Source organism: Dama dama, chromosome 23 (assembly GCF_033118175.1).
Source record: "Dama dama isolate Ldn47 chromosome 23, ASM3311817v1, whole genome shotgun sequence".
Taxonomy (NCBI): Eukaryota; Metazoa; Chordata; class Mammalia; order Artiodactyla; family Cervidae; genus Dama; species Dama dama.
This window is the reverse complement of record NC_083703.1, coordinates 81,253,027-81,268,701: the sequence shown is the minus strand read 5'-3', so window position 1 is coordinate 81,268,701 and position 15,675 is coordinate 81,253,027. Positions and strand designations below refer to the sequence as shown.

Sequence of the window (15,675 nt, the reverse complement as noted above, 5' to 3'; positions counted from 1 at the left end):
GCCTGCCCTGCCGGGCTTCATTCATTCTGCGCTTACTGTATACGCGCACGCGCGTGCCTCCCGATTCTCCATTGTCCTTTTTTTTGGTCTTTACACTCTTAAAAGTCACTGAGGACCCCAGAGAACTTCTGTTCTATATTCATCGATGTTTACCACATCAGAAATGAAAACAATTTTTGAATGTACTTATTAATTTAAAATAGTAAAACATCCCTTCCCTGTGTATTATAAACAACACTTTAAAATAACTCTATTTTCCAAGACCAAAAAAAAAAGAAAAGAAATATTGAGAATAATGGCATAGTTACACATTCTTGCAAATCTCTTTAACGGCCGGCAATGGAAGTTTAGGTTCTCACACCTGCCTCTTTATTCACTTCCTGGCAATATGTTGTTTAATTGACACAGATGAAGAAAACCTGATCTCACTTAGGTATGAAGTTAAAAAAAGGAGGCCCTCCGGAGATCCCCTGAAAAAATCTCAGGGACAAGTTTGAGAATTGCTCTGGACAAGTGTCATTTCTCGAAGCCCCAGTTTCCTCTTTGGGAAATGGGGATTTGGGCTAAGTCGCTTCAGACGTGTCCGACTCTTCGGGACTCCATGGACTGTGGCCGCCAGGCGCCCCTGTCCGCGGGATTCTCCAGGAAGGACGCCGGAGCGGGCTGCCCTGCCCTCCTCCGGGGGGAAAGGGACAAGGATGCCCCGTGGCACCGCCCGCTTCCGCACCACGGCACTCGGCCCCGCGTGGCGCCGCCCCTCCGCCGCGGTCCGGCCCCAGATCCAAGCCCTTTGCACTGGGTCTTCCATGTGCATAGCTCATGTGCGCTCAATATATATTTGCTGAATGAAGTTTTTGTTTTTTCAGGGTTAAATCGCTTCACAGGATCTGTCCTGTATTGGACTCTCCATCAATGACACGCATTCATTTAAAAGTTCCTTAACTAGCAACATTTAAAGGTGTTGCAGAAACAGACAGTGGAGGGGGAGATAAAACATACAAGTGTAATATCAGGACTTCTCTGGTGGCCCAGTGGCTAAGACTTTGCCTTCGAATGCGGAGAGGTTCGGGGGTTTGATCCCTGTGGGGCAGCTAAAATCCCACATGCCTCAAACCAAAACATAAAACAGAAGCAATATTGTAACAAATTCAATAAAGACTTTAAAAATGGTTCACATCAAAAAAGAAAGCAAAGTCATTACAAATGGTGCCAAGTGCACAAGGGAGAAACGAGTGAGGGGCTGAGACAGAGAAGAACAGAAGCAAATGATCAGAAAGGGCTCTCTGGAGGTAGCCATTGAGAATGAGGAAAAGATGGAAACTGACTTTATTTTCTTGGGCTCCAAAATCATTGCGGACAGTGACTGCAGCCAGGAAATTAAAAGACACCTGCTCCTTGGAAGAAAAGTTATGACAAACCTAAACAGCATATTAAAAAGCAGAGACATCACTTTGCCAACAAAGGTCCATATAGTCAAAGCTATAGTTTTTCCAGTGGTCATATACGGATATGGGAGTTGGACCATAAATAAGGCCAAGCGCCAAGGAATTGATGCTTTTGAACTGTGGTGTTAGAGAAGACTCTTGAGAGTTCCGTTGGACAGCAAGGAGACCAAACCAGTCAATCTTAAAAGAAATCAACTCTGAATATTCATTGGAAGGACTGATGCTGAAGCGCCAATGCTACCTGATGCTAAGAACTGACTCGTTGGAGGAGACTGTGATGGTGAGACAGATTGAAGGTGGAAGGAGAAGGGGAGGACAGAGGATGAGATGGTTGGATGGCATCACCGACTCAATGGGCATGAGTTTGAGCAAACTCCAGGAGATAATGAAGGACAGGGAAGCCTGGCATGCTTCAGTCCATGGGGTCGCAAGGAGTCAGACGTGACTGAGTGATTTTCACTACACCCACTTCAATCACTGGCCAAAAGCAACAGGATTAATGATTACCTTAAACAATGATGACTAATTTCTCGAGGCTGGAAATGTGGCTTCCTGAAAATAAAACTAGCCCGGGCTTCTGACCACTACGAAGAGAAAGAAGGGAGCATTGTTGGGCCAGCAGCCCACAGTCCTTTGCTGTTGGGTCATCAGGCATCAGCTGGGGCCGTTCAGAGAGCTCAGGGCAGACCAGGGCTGGACAGGGTCTCAAGGCTTGGGACAGCGTCATTTAACCTGGACGGGCAGCAGGCAGGCCCCCAGCCTTGGTGCTGAACTGGCCCCCTCTTGTTCGAGGTCTTTCTTCCCCTTCCATGTCTCACCACCCCTTTCCCCCTCGGCTCCCCGTTATCCTCCTTGATATTGAGTATTTCCTACCTATGCTTCTGTTTGTTTTTTTCCCTCCAGCTTGAGACTGCCCCTATCTAGTTGGACCCACAGAAGAAGGCAACCTAGGGTCCAAATAGGGACAATCAGAGACTCCAGGTCAGGAAGGAAAATCCCAATAAGCTCTTGAAAATACTGTCCCCAGTGGATGAAGGAACACATTCCCTTATACTGGACAGAAAACTGGCCGCCCAGCGACCGCATGCAAGATATGCTTTGTTTGGGGTTCTTTTTTGACCCATACAGTATTTTTTTTTAATTGAACCAATATTTGAAACAGGAGATTTCACTCAACAATATATGAGTTTTTACAGAAACAGACTCACAGACTTAGAGTAAATTATGGTTAGTGGGGGAAGAATGAGAAGAAGAGACAGTTAGAGTTTGGGATGGACAAGGACACAAGGCTAGATTTAAAATGGATAACCAGCAAGGCCCTGCTGAGGCAGGAGGGGATGGGCCCCCAGGGTGAACCAGTTGGAGCGTCCCTCCCTGTGGTCTGAACCACCGAGGTAAGAATAGCAGGACATGAAGGGAGGGGGCCTGCTGGGACCACCGACTTCTCCCCCAGGTCAGGAGACCTGGCCTACCACACATGTGCAGAGAAGCTCCTCGGAGGCCAAGGGGAGTCAGTCAAGGGATATTCTCTACCCACATGCTGTTCAGTAAAATCCATCTTGGCTAAGAGATGCGTGCGCACCGGTGGGAGGATCCCCAGATATACCAAACACGAGCTGTGAGCCAGGCAAACCAAGGTGACTGGCCGAAGGAAACCCAGAGAAGTGTCCCGTGAAAGGGATTCAAACCGCCCCGAGAGCGTGACTCGGGGGCTGTCCCCTGCATCTGTCCACACAGCCTGTACTCTCTTCCCTCCTAATAAATACTTCACTTGCTTCACTGCTTTCCATCTTTGTGGAGATTCTTCTCTGCAAAGTCGGAGGACCAGGGCCCTCGTCACTGGCCACTGGTCTAGGAACTGGTGCTTCACCACCTCCACCAGCCTCCATCTGTGGCTGGGAACCCAAACCCCGCTCCAAGACGCTGCAGGCGGAGGCCACCCGATCACTGCTGAGGGCAGAGAACTCCTCTGGATACTATGTAACAACCTGAGCGGGAAAGAATGTGAAAAGGAAGAGATGAGTGTATATATAGATCAAACTGAATCACTTTGCTGTACGCCTAAAACGATCACAATATTGTTAGCCTGCTATATTCTATATAAAATAAAAAGTTAAAATAACAATAATCATAGAGTTTTTATTTTGCTCTTGCTGGTAAAAGCAGTCCTGGTGAGCTGGCCTGCATTTCTGCGTGCCAGCTGCTGCTGGCACTGGTCCGACACGGAACCTTCTCGGGGCGCCCACAGGCCCCCGCCCACCTGTCTGGGTGCCTACCCGTCAGGCCCTCAGATAGATGGCCTTCGCCACCCCCAGGCTTCCGTTCTAGGAGACGTGAATGAGGGGTCTGTGTGTGCCTTTGTTGGCGATCTGTCCCACGCTAGACGCCATCGCAACAAGAAAGGTGAATCGGAGCAGGCGCCCTGCGTCGGGGAGCCTGCCATGGGCACACAGAGATCGCCCATCCAGGGCGCCCACAGCTCAGCCCTGAGACCCCGCGAGCGGTCCTGGCGAGGAAGAGGCTGTGTCTGGCTGGAGTCACCAGTGAAGCCTCTAGAACGGATCAAGACAGGCAGGTGGTAGGCAGGGGGGCTACAGACGTGAGAAAATTAACAAAACTCCTCGTCCTTATGCAGCTTGAGGTGAAAAAGTGAAAGTGTTAGTCTCTCGGTGGCGTCCGACTCTTTGTGACCCCACGGACTGTAGGCCTCCAGGCGCCTCTGTCCACGTGATTCTCCAGGCAAGGACACTGGAGTGGGTTGCCACGCTCTTCTCCAGGGGACCTTCCTGACCCAGGGATCAAACCCAGGTCTCAGCTAGTAATGGGAGACAGACCATGTTCAAAATACATAAATACATTTTACAGTATGTTAGAAGGTGTTATTAAATATGTGGCTTTAATAGCTATAACAAGAACGCATAAAATAATCATAAAAGACTACCTAACTACCAGTATGAGAAGAGCATGAGGATGACACAAGGACAGAATGTTGAGTATGTTGAGGTGGGTGGGGAAATTCTATTTGAGTTGACATGTAAGCTACAAAATTGTCCAGACATGTCCCAGCTTAATTTAGATTCTGTCACAAAGCAATAACGAGCTCATTTCATAGCTGTCTGTGCATGAGTGCCCTCCAAAACCTGCGACATCCGTGCCAAGCTCCCAGTTCCAAAACTTAAAAGGAAAATTTGGGGATCGCCCTTGGGAACAAGAAGAGTGGGGGGTAAAGAGGAGTCCAACTCCCCTGGTGGCTCAGCTGGTAACGAATCTGCCCGTGATGCGGGAGACCTGGGTTCAATCCCTGAGTTGGGAAGATCCCCTGGAGAAGGGAAAGGCTACCCACTCCAGTTTTCTGGCCTGGAGAATTCCATGGACTGTATAGACCACGGGCTCACGAAGAGTCAGACACGACTGAGCGACTTTCACCTGCACTTTTCAACCTCTGTGATCATGTGGTGATTCACTCGTGGCCAGCAAGGCTCGCCCAAAGATCATGGTAGCGGTCCCCAGAGTCATTCAAGTCCACCTTGATGATTTTATGCCAAAAATAAATCACCACCACCACCAACAGAAGTCATTTTTTTTTTTTGTAATTACAAAAAAGCAACCTGTCTTTAAATTTTAGAATAGATATCTTTTAAGAGGGCATTTAAACATCTCTGATTGAAGTGAACACCAGTTTCACCTTTTGAAGGAACAGATGTTAAGTGAGCCTCTCTGGGAGGTGCTAAAGAAACTGTTTCAGCTGAGATCTGATCAAAGGGTGGAGACTTACGGCAAGTGCTGCCTTGGGAGTGCCCAGCTCTAGGCCTCTGCGTTGCTTGGCCCTGATCCCTTGGGGATGAGATGCCCCCTCCTCCCTGCCCCACTGTGGAGGGGTGGCAGCAGCTCAGATGCCCCCGGGGACCGGGCAGGAAGCACAGACTGAGCCCCTGCGGAGGCCTGCTCCACCCTGGGGAAGCCCCTTGGGGGCTCAAGCCGCGGGAAGTCACCCCCCCTTTTCTTTTACCAGAAATTCAGATTTTTTCCTAAAATGTGAAGTCTCCTGATGTTGAAATCTCCACTCAGATTTACTTTCAAACACATTAAACCTCCATATGTCCCAACCAGAGGGGCGCTCAGGCTTCCCACCCATTTGTGATCTATGGTAAGCCTCCCCTTATGCACAACTTCTGGAATGTTCTTAGGACCAAATTTTGTGTCCCTAAATGGATTTTCATGGATCAGGGACTCCATCTCTTATTGGAAAATATCCTCCTTAGACTATTATGACTCTTGACACCCAGAGTGTCTTTAAATATATGTGCTACAAGCTAAGTCAGTTCAGTCGTGTCCACCTCTTTGTGATCCAAGGAAAATAGCTCGCCAGGCCTCTCTGTCCATGGGACTCTCCAGGCAAGAATACTGGAGTGGGTTGCCGTTTCCTCCTCCAGGGGATCTTCCCACACCAGGGATCCAACCTGTGTCTTCTTCACTGGCAGGTGGATTCTTTACACCAGGAACACCCCTGATAACTATTAGCTAATGAATTAATAAACATGTGTATGAGTGAGTGGGCTTCCCCTGTGGCTCAATGGTAAAGAATCGCCTGCAATGCAGGAGACTCAGGTTCAATCCCTGGGTCAGGAAGATCCCCTGGAGGAGGAAATGGCAACCACTCCAGTATTCTTGCCTGGGAAATCCCATGGACAGAGGGCCCTCGTGGGCTACAGTCCATGGGGTCACAAAGAGTCAGACCTGAGTGAGTAACTAAGCGCGCGCGCACACACACACACACGAATGAGTGTGTATTTAGGAATCATGCAGTAACATATAACACAATGAATGTGTTATGAATTCATTCAATAACAATGTGCGAGAGTCCCCAGAGTATTTCCATTCACTTGTTTTTTGCCAGCAGATCTGTTACTACGTGCCTCACAAATTGCTATCATGTGGACTCACTGACTGAATAGCTTTTCTTTCCCACCAGGTGGCGCTGTGACCTCATAATCTGACATTTTATTTCCTATTTGCAAACCCTCAGGAGGGCTTCCCTGATAGCTTGGTAAATGGGTAAAAGGGCGCCTGCAATGCAGGGGTCCTCGGTTCGATCCCTGGGTTGGGAAGATCCCCGGGACAAGGGAAAACCTACCTAGTCCAGTATTCTGGCCTGGATGATTCCATGGACTGCACCATGGGATCGCAAGGAGTCAGACACGACTGAGCCAGTTTCACTTTCAAACCCTCAGAACAGTCCAAGTTCTTGTAGTCACTCCACAAAGCAAGATTGCACAAAAGCAAGGAAACCTCTCTGTTTTCTGGCCGAAATGTAATCCTCTCTCTTCGGTTTGAATTCTCAACTTAGTTTTTACTTGGAAAAAAAGCGTTAGCATTTCTCCAAAGCCCTCCAGAATGAACACTGGTTGAGGGTTTCTGTAAATAGACCACGAAAGAAACTGTTTCCAGGTTTTGTGCTTAGAGCAATGTACTGAGAAGAGTCAGAACTCGTTATCAGGAGCAGTCACAGCATACCTTCAAATTAACATATAAATTCCTGAGTGTGATTCATTCCACAAGAATTCACCAGACCTGGGTTGCGCTTCGTATTGAATCAAGCAGCCTCTTCATACAGATGCTGCTCGTGAAAGGATCTGTTCTGTGATGGAGAGGGGGCACGTTACGTATCTGTGACTACCTAATGTCTCCTGAATACTTTTCTCTATATTTGGAGGAATTTCCAGGTCATGGGTGTCAGCTCTCGATTTCAAAGCATCCCTTAAGCTAGGATGCAGATCTCTGGATTTAGGTCCAGCCAATCAGATTCACGGGGCTTCTCTCCTAGCTCAGTCAGTAAAGAATCTGCCTGCAATGCAGGAATCCACCGGCAGTGCAGGAGACCGGGTTCAATTCCTGGGTCTGGAACATCCCCTGGAGAAGGAAATGGCAACCCACTCCAGTATTCTTGCCTGGAAAATGCCGTGAACAGAGGAGCCTGGTGGGCTACAGTCCATGGAATTGCAAGAGTCGGACATGACTTAACAACTAAACCACCAATCAAATTCACCAGTGGGAGACTCTGCTCTAAGAGGACAAGGAAAAGAGGTGTCTGGTGCCTCGAGGGCCCACTCCTGGTGATGCAGGCAGCCTAGCAGAGGAAGCGGGGACCCTCGGAAGCAGCAGGGAGACAGCCCTCCTGGACGCCACGGCCTTTCTGACTCAGGCTCGGAGGTGCTGAGATTTCAGGAGCCAGCAGTCCTGCAAGGTGACTTCAGCGTCCTCCCTAGATGTCCGCCTCCACTGTGGACTCCTCGGCCCTTACAAAGCGTCTGTGTGCATTCTGACCCCTTTTGCAAATTCTCTGTCTGCTGATTCTGCTGATTCTGCAAATTGTCTGTTGTTGTTTGCCACAAAGATCCTAAAGAGATGTTATTTTTAGAGAAAAGCAATTCCTTTGTTATTGTAAGTTCCGTCAAGCCCATCAGGAAGGGATGGACAGACAAAAGGCTGTCATGCTCTTCAGGCTGATGTGAGGTGGTGCTGGTACGACAGCTGCAGGGGCGAAATTCTACCTGGAAATAAAAACACCCTTCCGACACGGCACAGCGCACGCCAGCTACAGTCAGGGAACTCGTGCTGACGTTCAAGGCTTTTTATTGTACAGAGCACACACTCATGTAACCTGTGGTTTTGCATTTGTGTTGCTCTGACCCAGACCTCAACGGAGAGACAAGGGCTGAGGGGAGAGCAAAACCATCCAAGCCAGCCCCCAAGCCCGCCCAGCACGGCCACCCACCACCCCTGTGTCACAGTGAGCTGCAAGGGTTACAGGTATGAACAGTTGAGAGAGAAGCGATAGCTCAGCCCTGCTTAATGGCTGTAAAGCCTCCAGAGGCATCATGACTAATCTCTGGAGAAACACAGGGTGATTAGCAAAGGATGAGACGGAAGACGGCACAGCAACCATCGCTGTGAGTCGGTGACAGCGCTTCAGTCTTTCTTGGAGCGAAACACTTCACAGACCCTGAGACTGAAGAGAGGAATAAGAGGAACTCCCCGAGGGTTCGGCCTATGAAACTTTGGTTTGGTCTTCCATGACTTCTAATCAAAAGAGTGGCCAGTGATACATTCTGGTTACATGGGTGTCCTAACAGCTCCTGGGGCAAGGGCTTGCTGCAGGGAGTTGATCTGGGGAAGTGGTCCCGGGGAAGGAAGGGCGGGGTTCAGAAAATTTAAAAAGGCGAGGATGGGAGGCGGTTCCGAGGGCTCTCCCCGAGCTGGTTACCCGGAGCGGCCGGAGACGGTTTCTCCAGGAACTCTTTGGAGAAACTGCACCACGTGTCTCAGAATGTTCTCACCGCAGAGATGGCATTTCTCCGCTCATCCTTGTCTGGTCAAGGTTGCCCTGCGGTGTCCACTCCCTTGCCCTTTCGGGATTGTTCTTGCCTCCTCCTGCCTGCAGGAGCACCCTGTACAGTCTGCGTGAGCGCTAAGTCACTTCCACTGTGGCCAGCTCTTTGCGACCCCGTGGACTGTACCCACCAGGCTCCTCTGTCCGCGGGACCTCCCAGGCAGGAAGACTGGAGTGGGTTGTCATTTCCTTCTCCAGGGGCTCTTCTCGACCCAGGGATCAAACCCGCGTCTCCTACATGTCCTGTGTTGGCAGGCGGGTTATTTACCACTAGTACCACCTGGGAAGCCATCAAACAGCATGAATCCTTATGTGGACTTGAAGCCCCATGAGGGCAGACACGATATGTTCTTTTTTTTTTCTTTTTTTTGCTAATCATGCCTGAAGATTAGCACAGGGTTTGACCCCACAGATGACATTCCCGGGTCACGTGTGACCCATTTCACACCGGGCCTCTTGTTCAAAAGGTCCCCATAGTTGGGTCAATGCTCTACCCTTGCCATATTGAGATTCTTAATAATGATTTTTTAAAAACTTTTTATTTTTTATTGAAGTGTAACTAATTAATGGGCTTCCCTGGTGGCTCAGACTGTAAAGAGTCTGCCTGCAGTGCAGGAGACACAGGTTCGATCCCTGGGTCACAAAGACCTGGAGAAGGGAATGGCAACCCACTCCAGCATGCTTGCCTGGAGAATCCCATGGACGGAAGAGATTGGCAGGCAGCCGTCCACGGGGCTGCAGAGTCGGGCACGGCTGAGTGACTGACACTTGTGACGCTTGCAGCTGATTAACAATGCTGCGATGGTTTCCGGTGAGCAGCAGAGGGACTCCGCCACACACACGCGTACCCGTTCTCCCCGTGAAGAGAGCTGAGCGCCGAAGAACTGATGCTTCTGAACTGTGGTGTGGAGAAGACTCTTGAGAGTCCCTTGGCCTGCAAGGAGATCCAACCAGTCCATCCTAAAGAGATCAGTCCTGGGTGTTCATTGGAAGGACTGATGGTGAAGCTGAAACTCCAATACTTTGGCCACCTGATGCGAAGAGCTGACTCATTGGAAAAGACCCTGATGCTGGGAGGGACTGGGGGCAGGAGGAGAAGGGGATGACAGAGGATGAGATGGCTGGATGGCATCACTGACTCGATGGACATGGGTTTGGGTAAACTCCGGGAGTTGGTGATGGACAGGGAGGCCTGGCGTGCTGTGGTTCATGGGGTCGCAAAGAGTCGGACACGACTGAGTGACTGAACTGAACTGAATTGATTCTCCCCCAAACCGCCCTCCCATCCAGGCTACCACATAACACTGGGCAGACTTATATGCTATGCAGTAGGTCCTTGTTGATTAACTGTAACAAATGAACTTACAAAACGGAAAGAGACTCACAGACTTATTAGAGAATGAACTTATGGTTGCCAGGAGGGGCAGAATGAGGGGAAGTGGTAGTGAGGGCGTTTAGGACGGACATGGACACACCGCTACATTTAGCATGGATAACCAACAAGGACCCAGTGCAGAGCATAGGTAACTCTGCTCAAAGTTACCTGTCAGCCTGGATGGGAGGGGGTCTGGGGCAGGATGGATACATGTCCGTGTGCGGCAGAGTCCTTTTGCTAACCACCTGAAACTATCACAACATTGTTAATCGGCGGTACTCCAATGCAAAATAAAATGTTAAAAACACATTATTACAAGTCTTAGCATGACAACAGCAGAGCACTGCAGCAAGTGTGGGGACCTTCTGAACGAGGCAGCCCAGAGCACGTGTGGCCCTGGACGTCATCCACGGGGTCAAACCCGGACGAAGTTTCAGGCATATGTCGGCTAAAAAACACATATGGCACCTGTCCTCATGGGGCTTCAAGTCCAGGCAAGGATTCATCCTGTTTATTTCATCAGGATCCTTTCCTGGGTACCTCTCACAGTCTGAGCGCCTCCTATGGTGAGTTTGATTCTAGTAGTGACTTTATTTTCATGCAGAAAAATCACTAGAACTTCCGGAGCTCAAATGAAGAAATGCGGTCGGTTCCAGGGGAGGAGTGGGAGGGGCGGGCAGGCCGCTGGCTGCGGCGAGCGGGGGGAGGGGGGCAGCTTGGAGGAGGGGGGTGCGTCTGGCTCCAGGAAGCGGCTTCGAAGGGCCCGTCAGTATCACCTTAGCATCGGCAGTCAACAACCGTCGTTCCGAGGCTCCGAGGAGGCCCTAGCTCTTTGCACAGGGCGCTCCCACCCCTGCTTATGGCCTCAGACCCGAGCGCCTGGACACAGACACCGCCTCTGCGCAGGACTGCTGAACGCCTTCATGGAGTTGTTGTTGTTTGGTCGCTAAGTCGTGTCTGACTCTGCGACCCCCTGGGCTGTATGTAGCCCGCCAGGCTCCTCTGTCAGTGGGATTTCCCAGGTAAGAATACTGGCGTGAGTTGCCATTTCCTTCTCCAGGGGAACTTCCCCACCCAGGGGTGGGACCCACGTCTCCTGCATTGGCAGGCGGATTCTTTACCGCTGCGCCACCAGGGAAGCTCCGAATCCTTGATCCTCACGTGCTAATAGTTACAATATTCCTCAAGTTTTTCAGAGATGCCTCTCTACTGCTTCAGAGGCTTGTGGAGCTCCAGAATCTGCACAGGGATCCTGAGCGGCCAGAACCGCAGCCCTGGCTAGCTCCCCTGAATTGGGAACAAAGGGCAGCCGCTGCCTGGGGCGTTGGAAGGGGCTGGGGGCAGGAAGTACCCGCGGGGGTTCAGGTGTTCTTAGGCGGGGACTTCCTGCTCCCGCCCCGACGAGGATGACACTGTTTGCACAACGGGAAGGTGTATTTCCCGTCACTGGGTTGGCTGAATCGCCCATATCATGTTCTTACCTGTGGACGTTTTCACTTTTGCCTGTGTTGTAATGGGTTCAGTGAGTTAATGACTAAAATCGTAAGACTCCTCTGAAGATCTTAATTCTAAAGGAGTATCTTCATCTCCAGGAAATGCTAGAGCAATTCTATTTAAAATGTAACAAAGGAAGAGAGGGTACATGTGTACACTTAAGGTGCTAGCTCATGCAGGAGACGTAATAGACAAAGGTTTGATCCTTGGGTGGGGAAGATCCCCTGGAGGAGGGCATGGAAACCCACTCCAGTGTTCTTGCCTGCAGGATCCCATGGACAGAGGAATCTGGTGGGCTGCAGTCCAGAGCATTGCCAACCAAGAGTCAGACACAACTGAAGCGACTTAGCACACGTACATCCGATGCCTGGGTCTATTTTCCAAATGATTATATTTCTCCTCTAAGATGAAGACAAGGATTTTGACAGTCAAATGATGCACACATTTTCATTTTAGAGGAAAGCTGTTTTATTAAACTACTCATTTCACGCTTTAGACTGCAGACAAGATTTCAGAAAATGTCAGTAGCCCTGTGGCCTAATCATGTTGCTGAATAGCAAAATGTCTGAGTCACTTATGTGGAAGACGCACCTGAGCACCTCTCTTTGTGACTCAAGTGATTTTGAAATCAAGTCACAAGCTCGGGCATGAGAATAATATATTTATTTATGTTGGCAAGATGAACTGACTGTGAATGTTGTATATTATAAGTAAAAGTGAATGGACAGACACTCCCAGCCCATCAGGGGGACACTGTTAATGATGAAACACTCATTGATCACAAGTCTCAGAGCAGGGTGTGTGTGTGTGTGTGTGTGTGTGTGTGTGTTGGGGGGGTTGGTCATGGTGGTGGGAGGGATGGGTCGTCTTGTCCACTCCATAAAGTGCCTATGTATTTCAATAAAAAGTATTTTCCCTCCACTCCCATACCTTCAGATAGCTTTCCAAGTGTGAATTTAATGTTTCTACATTCTGGTGCTGCCTTGACCTTATGGAGGTGGAATTCTCATTGAATTCTTTGAGTAGAGATTCTTCTGCCTCTGAAAACACCCTGTGACCTTCTAGGAATGCCTCAAATTGCCTTTGCTGAGGCTGCATAATTACAGAAAGGGCTTCCTTTGAGAAGACACTTGTGGGAGAAACCAATGCAGAATGAAATCAATAAGCCCTACCAGATTCCTTTCTGAGAGCTGATTTTGATAAAAGAAAGGGTCAGACAGCGAGTGTGCATTACATGTGATGAAACAAACAAAAACAGTGGAATCTGAAGCAGAGGAGCCTTTACTGCAGGGCCCTGCAAGGAGACAAGAGCCTCAAGCCCTAAAAAGCCTCAAGCTCCCCCAAGGGTTTTGGCAAAGCCTTTTTAAAAGCCAGTTGATGGGGGGTGGGGGAGGGGGTCACAGGACACATGATCAGCTTGTGCACGGTTCTCCGACTGGTGATGGGAGGGAACAGGCGGCATCACAGGGGTTAACTTTATCAGTCCTTTGGCTCCAGGAGGCCTGGGGCTTTGTGCTCCTCAAGTAGTTAACATCTTCCACTGGGGCCTGGGAGGTTTCACATCTGCAAAACAACTCAGAAAGTGTGCACCAGATACTGTTATCTTGGTACTTCCCAGTACTTCCCGGAGGAGCTGAAGCAGAGGACTCAGGGGAGACCTGTCCCCCGACCCAGGGCGGCCCCGTGGGGCTCTCTGCTTGGCTAGTCTGATCACACATACCCGCTTTATCTCGGGTTTCTAGTAGGGAAGAGCTTCCCTGCTGATGACTTCTTTTCTAGTAGATTAGGGAACTGGACTTTCAGAAAGTCTCACACAGCTGAAAAGTGGCAGAACAAAGACCCAATCGGGCTCAATCCCAAGCCCACGTTTGTAACGACCTCTCAGCGGTGAAGAATCCGCCTGCCAGTTTGGGAGACGCTGGTTCCATCCCCGAGTCATTGAGAAGATCCCCTGGAGAAGGAAATGGAAACCTGCTCCAATATTCTTGCCTGGGAAATCCCATGGACAGAGGAGCCTGGCAGGCTACAGTCCACAGGGTTGAAAAGAGTCGGACACGACTGAGCACCCACACACTCTGTCCATGCATGACTGTGTCCCCTGTCTTTCTGCTCCAGGCCAGAAAGATTAATTCCTTTCCTAGTTCTGGGTGATTTTTCTTGTTATTAACATTAGGAACATCTGATAGCAACATGATGTGTTGTGAAAGTGCACTAGTCAGTACTTCCTGAGACGCAAGAGGAGAAACCCTGGTCAGAATGGAATCAACAAACATGAGGGGTGTGTGGTCAGGGGTGGGTGGTCCCAGGTGATGCCACCAAGACCTGACGGTCTTTCTCACACCTCCACTTAGCTCTGCTTTCCTGAGTTGGCTTTGCCCTTAAGGCACCTTCTCTATCTACATGGGGGGTGTATGTTCCTGATCAGTCATGCGTGACACTTTGTGAGCCCATTGATTGTAGCCCGCTAGACTTCTCTGTCCACCGCATTTTCCAGGCAAGGATACTGGAATGGGTTGCCAAGTCCTTCTCCAGGGGATCTTCCCCACCCGGGGATTGAACCTGCATCTCCTGCACTGCAGCCAAATTCTTTCCACTCAGCCACCTGGGAAGCCCCACCTACAAGGTTCAGTTCAGTTCGGTTCAGTCGCTCAGTCGTGTCCAACTCTTTGCGACTCCATGGACTGCAGCACTCCAGGCCTCCCTGTCCATCACCAACTCCCGGAGCTTGCTCAAATTCACGTCTGTCTAGTTGGTGGTGCCATCCAACCATCTCATCCTCTGTCATCCCCTTCTCCTCCCACCTTCAATCTTTCCTAGCATCATTGACTCTTTTCCAATGAGTCAGTTCCTTGTATCAGGTGGCCAAAGTATTGGAGTTTCAGCTTCAGCATCAGTCCTTCCAATGAACATTCAGAGTTGATTTCCTTTAGGATGGACTGGTTGGGTCTCCTTGCAGTCCAAGGGACTCTCAAGAGTCTTCTCCAACAACACAGTTTAAAAGCATCAATTCTTTGGCACTCAGTTTTCTTTACAGTCCAACTCTCACATCCATACATGACCACTGGGAAAACCATAGCTTTGTCCATAGGGACCTTTCCTGGCAAAGTAATGTCTCTGGTTTTTAGTAATGGCTTTACACGGTGGTGCTCAGCAAATCTGGGCTCTCAGTCACCTCCCCCATTGGATTCCTCTCTTTCCCAGTTACTTCAGCAGAAGCCCCAGGGTTCACGGATTTGCCTGACTTGAATCCTGGAGGCACCCCTGATTGGTCATAAACCATGCCGCCCCCCAAGGGGATGAGATGAGCCCGCATGACCAGGAGACTGCTGGAGGAGAGACAGCCCTTCCGATGGAAGTCAGAAGACAGTCCGGATACTGGATTCCAAGCCCACAAATGCTCATCACGTTGATCCCATCTGTTTTGTTTTATTTTAAACACGCATCCTCAGAACAATTATACTTCTCAGGGCCTGGAGGACAGGCAGCCACATGTCTCTAAACTTATCAGTGCTCAAGAACATTTTGTGCAGCGTTTGGTTGATCAAATGACTCACAGATAACTTCCACATGCAACATTTGGGACCCTGAAAAAGTGACCAAAGTTCACCCCTTCCCAGTGATTACCTTACAGAAGCTGTTTCCACCTGTGAACTGGCGAAAGTATGGAAGTTAGCTCTAATACCATTATTCAGCTTAATTCTTATTGTAAGCAACTCGTGTATTTACAGAATTTTAACGCTCACATCTGTGTCACCAAACAAACACCCTTGAAATAATAACACGCCTCTGTAATATCAGAGCATGGCAACCAGGAAGCATTGGATAATTGGGTTTGGAGAGGACAGTAGAAAATACTGTCCCTTTGTCTTTGGGGTGAATAAAAGATACATGTGCTTCTGATCAGGATTCCTTCTGTGATTCTCTGTGTGGGTCTCCTTAAGCTGTTAGCTGTCAAGGGCCTGTCCCTGATA

The 15,675-nt window shown here is 49.5% G+C and overlaps 1 long non-coding RNA gene across 1 annotated transcript; it reads left to right on the top strand.

The window, feature by feature from the left end:
- The first annotated feature begins 10,906 nt into the window (after positions 1 to 10,906).
- LOC133045235 (uncharacterized) lies at positions 10,907 to 15,604 on the top strand. The gene is made up of 2 exons (XR_009690162.1): positions 10,907 to 11,232; positions 14,906 to 15,604. It is a non-coding gene; the product is annotated as an uncharacterized LOC133045235 (long non-coding RNA).
- Positions 15,605 to 15,675: the final 71 nt, after the last annotated feature.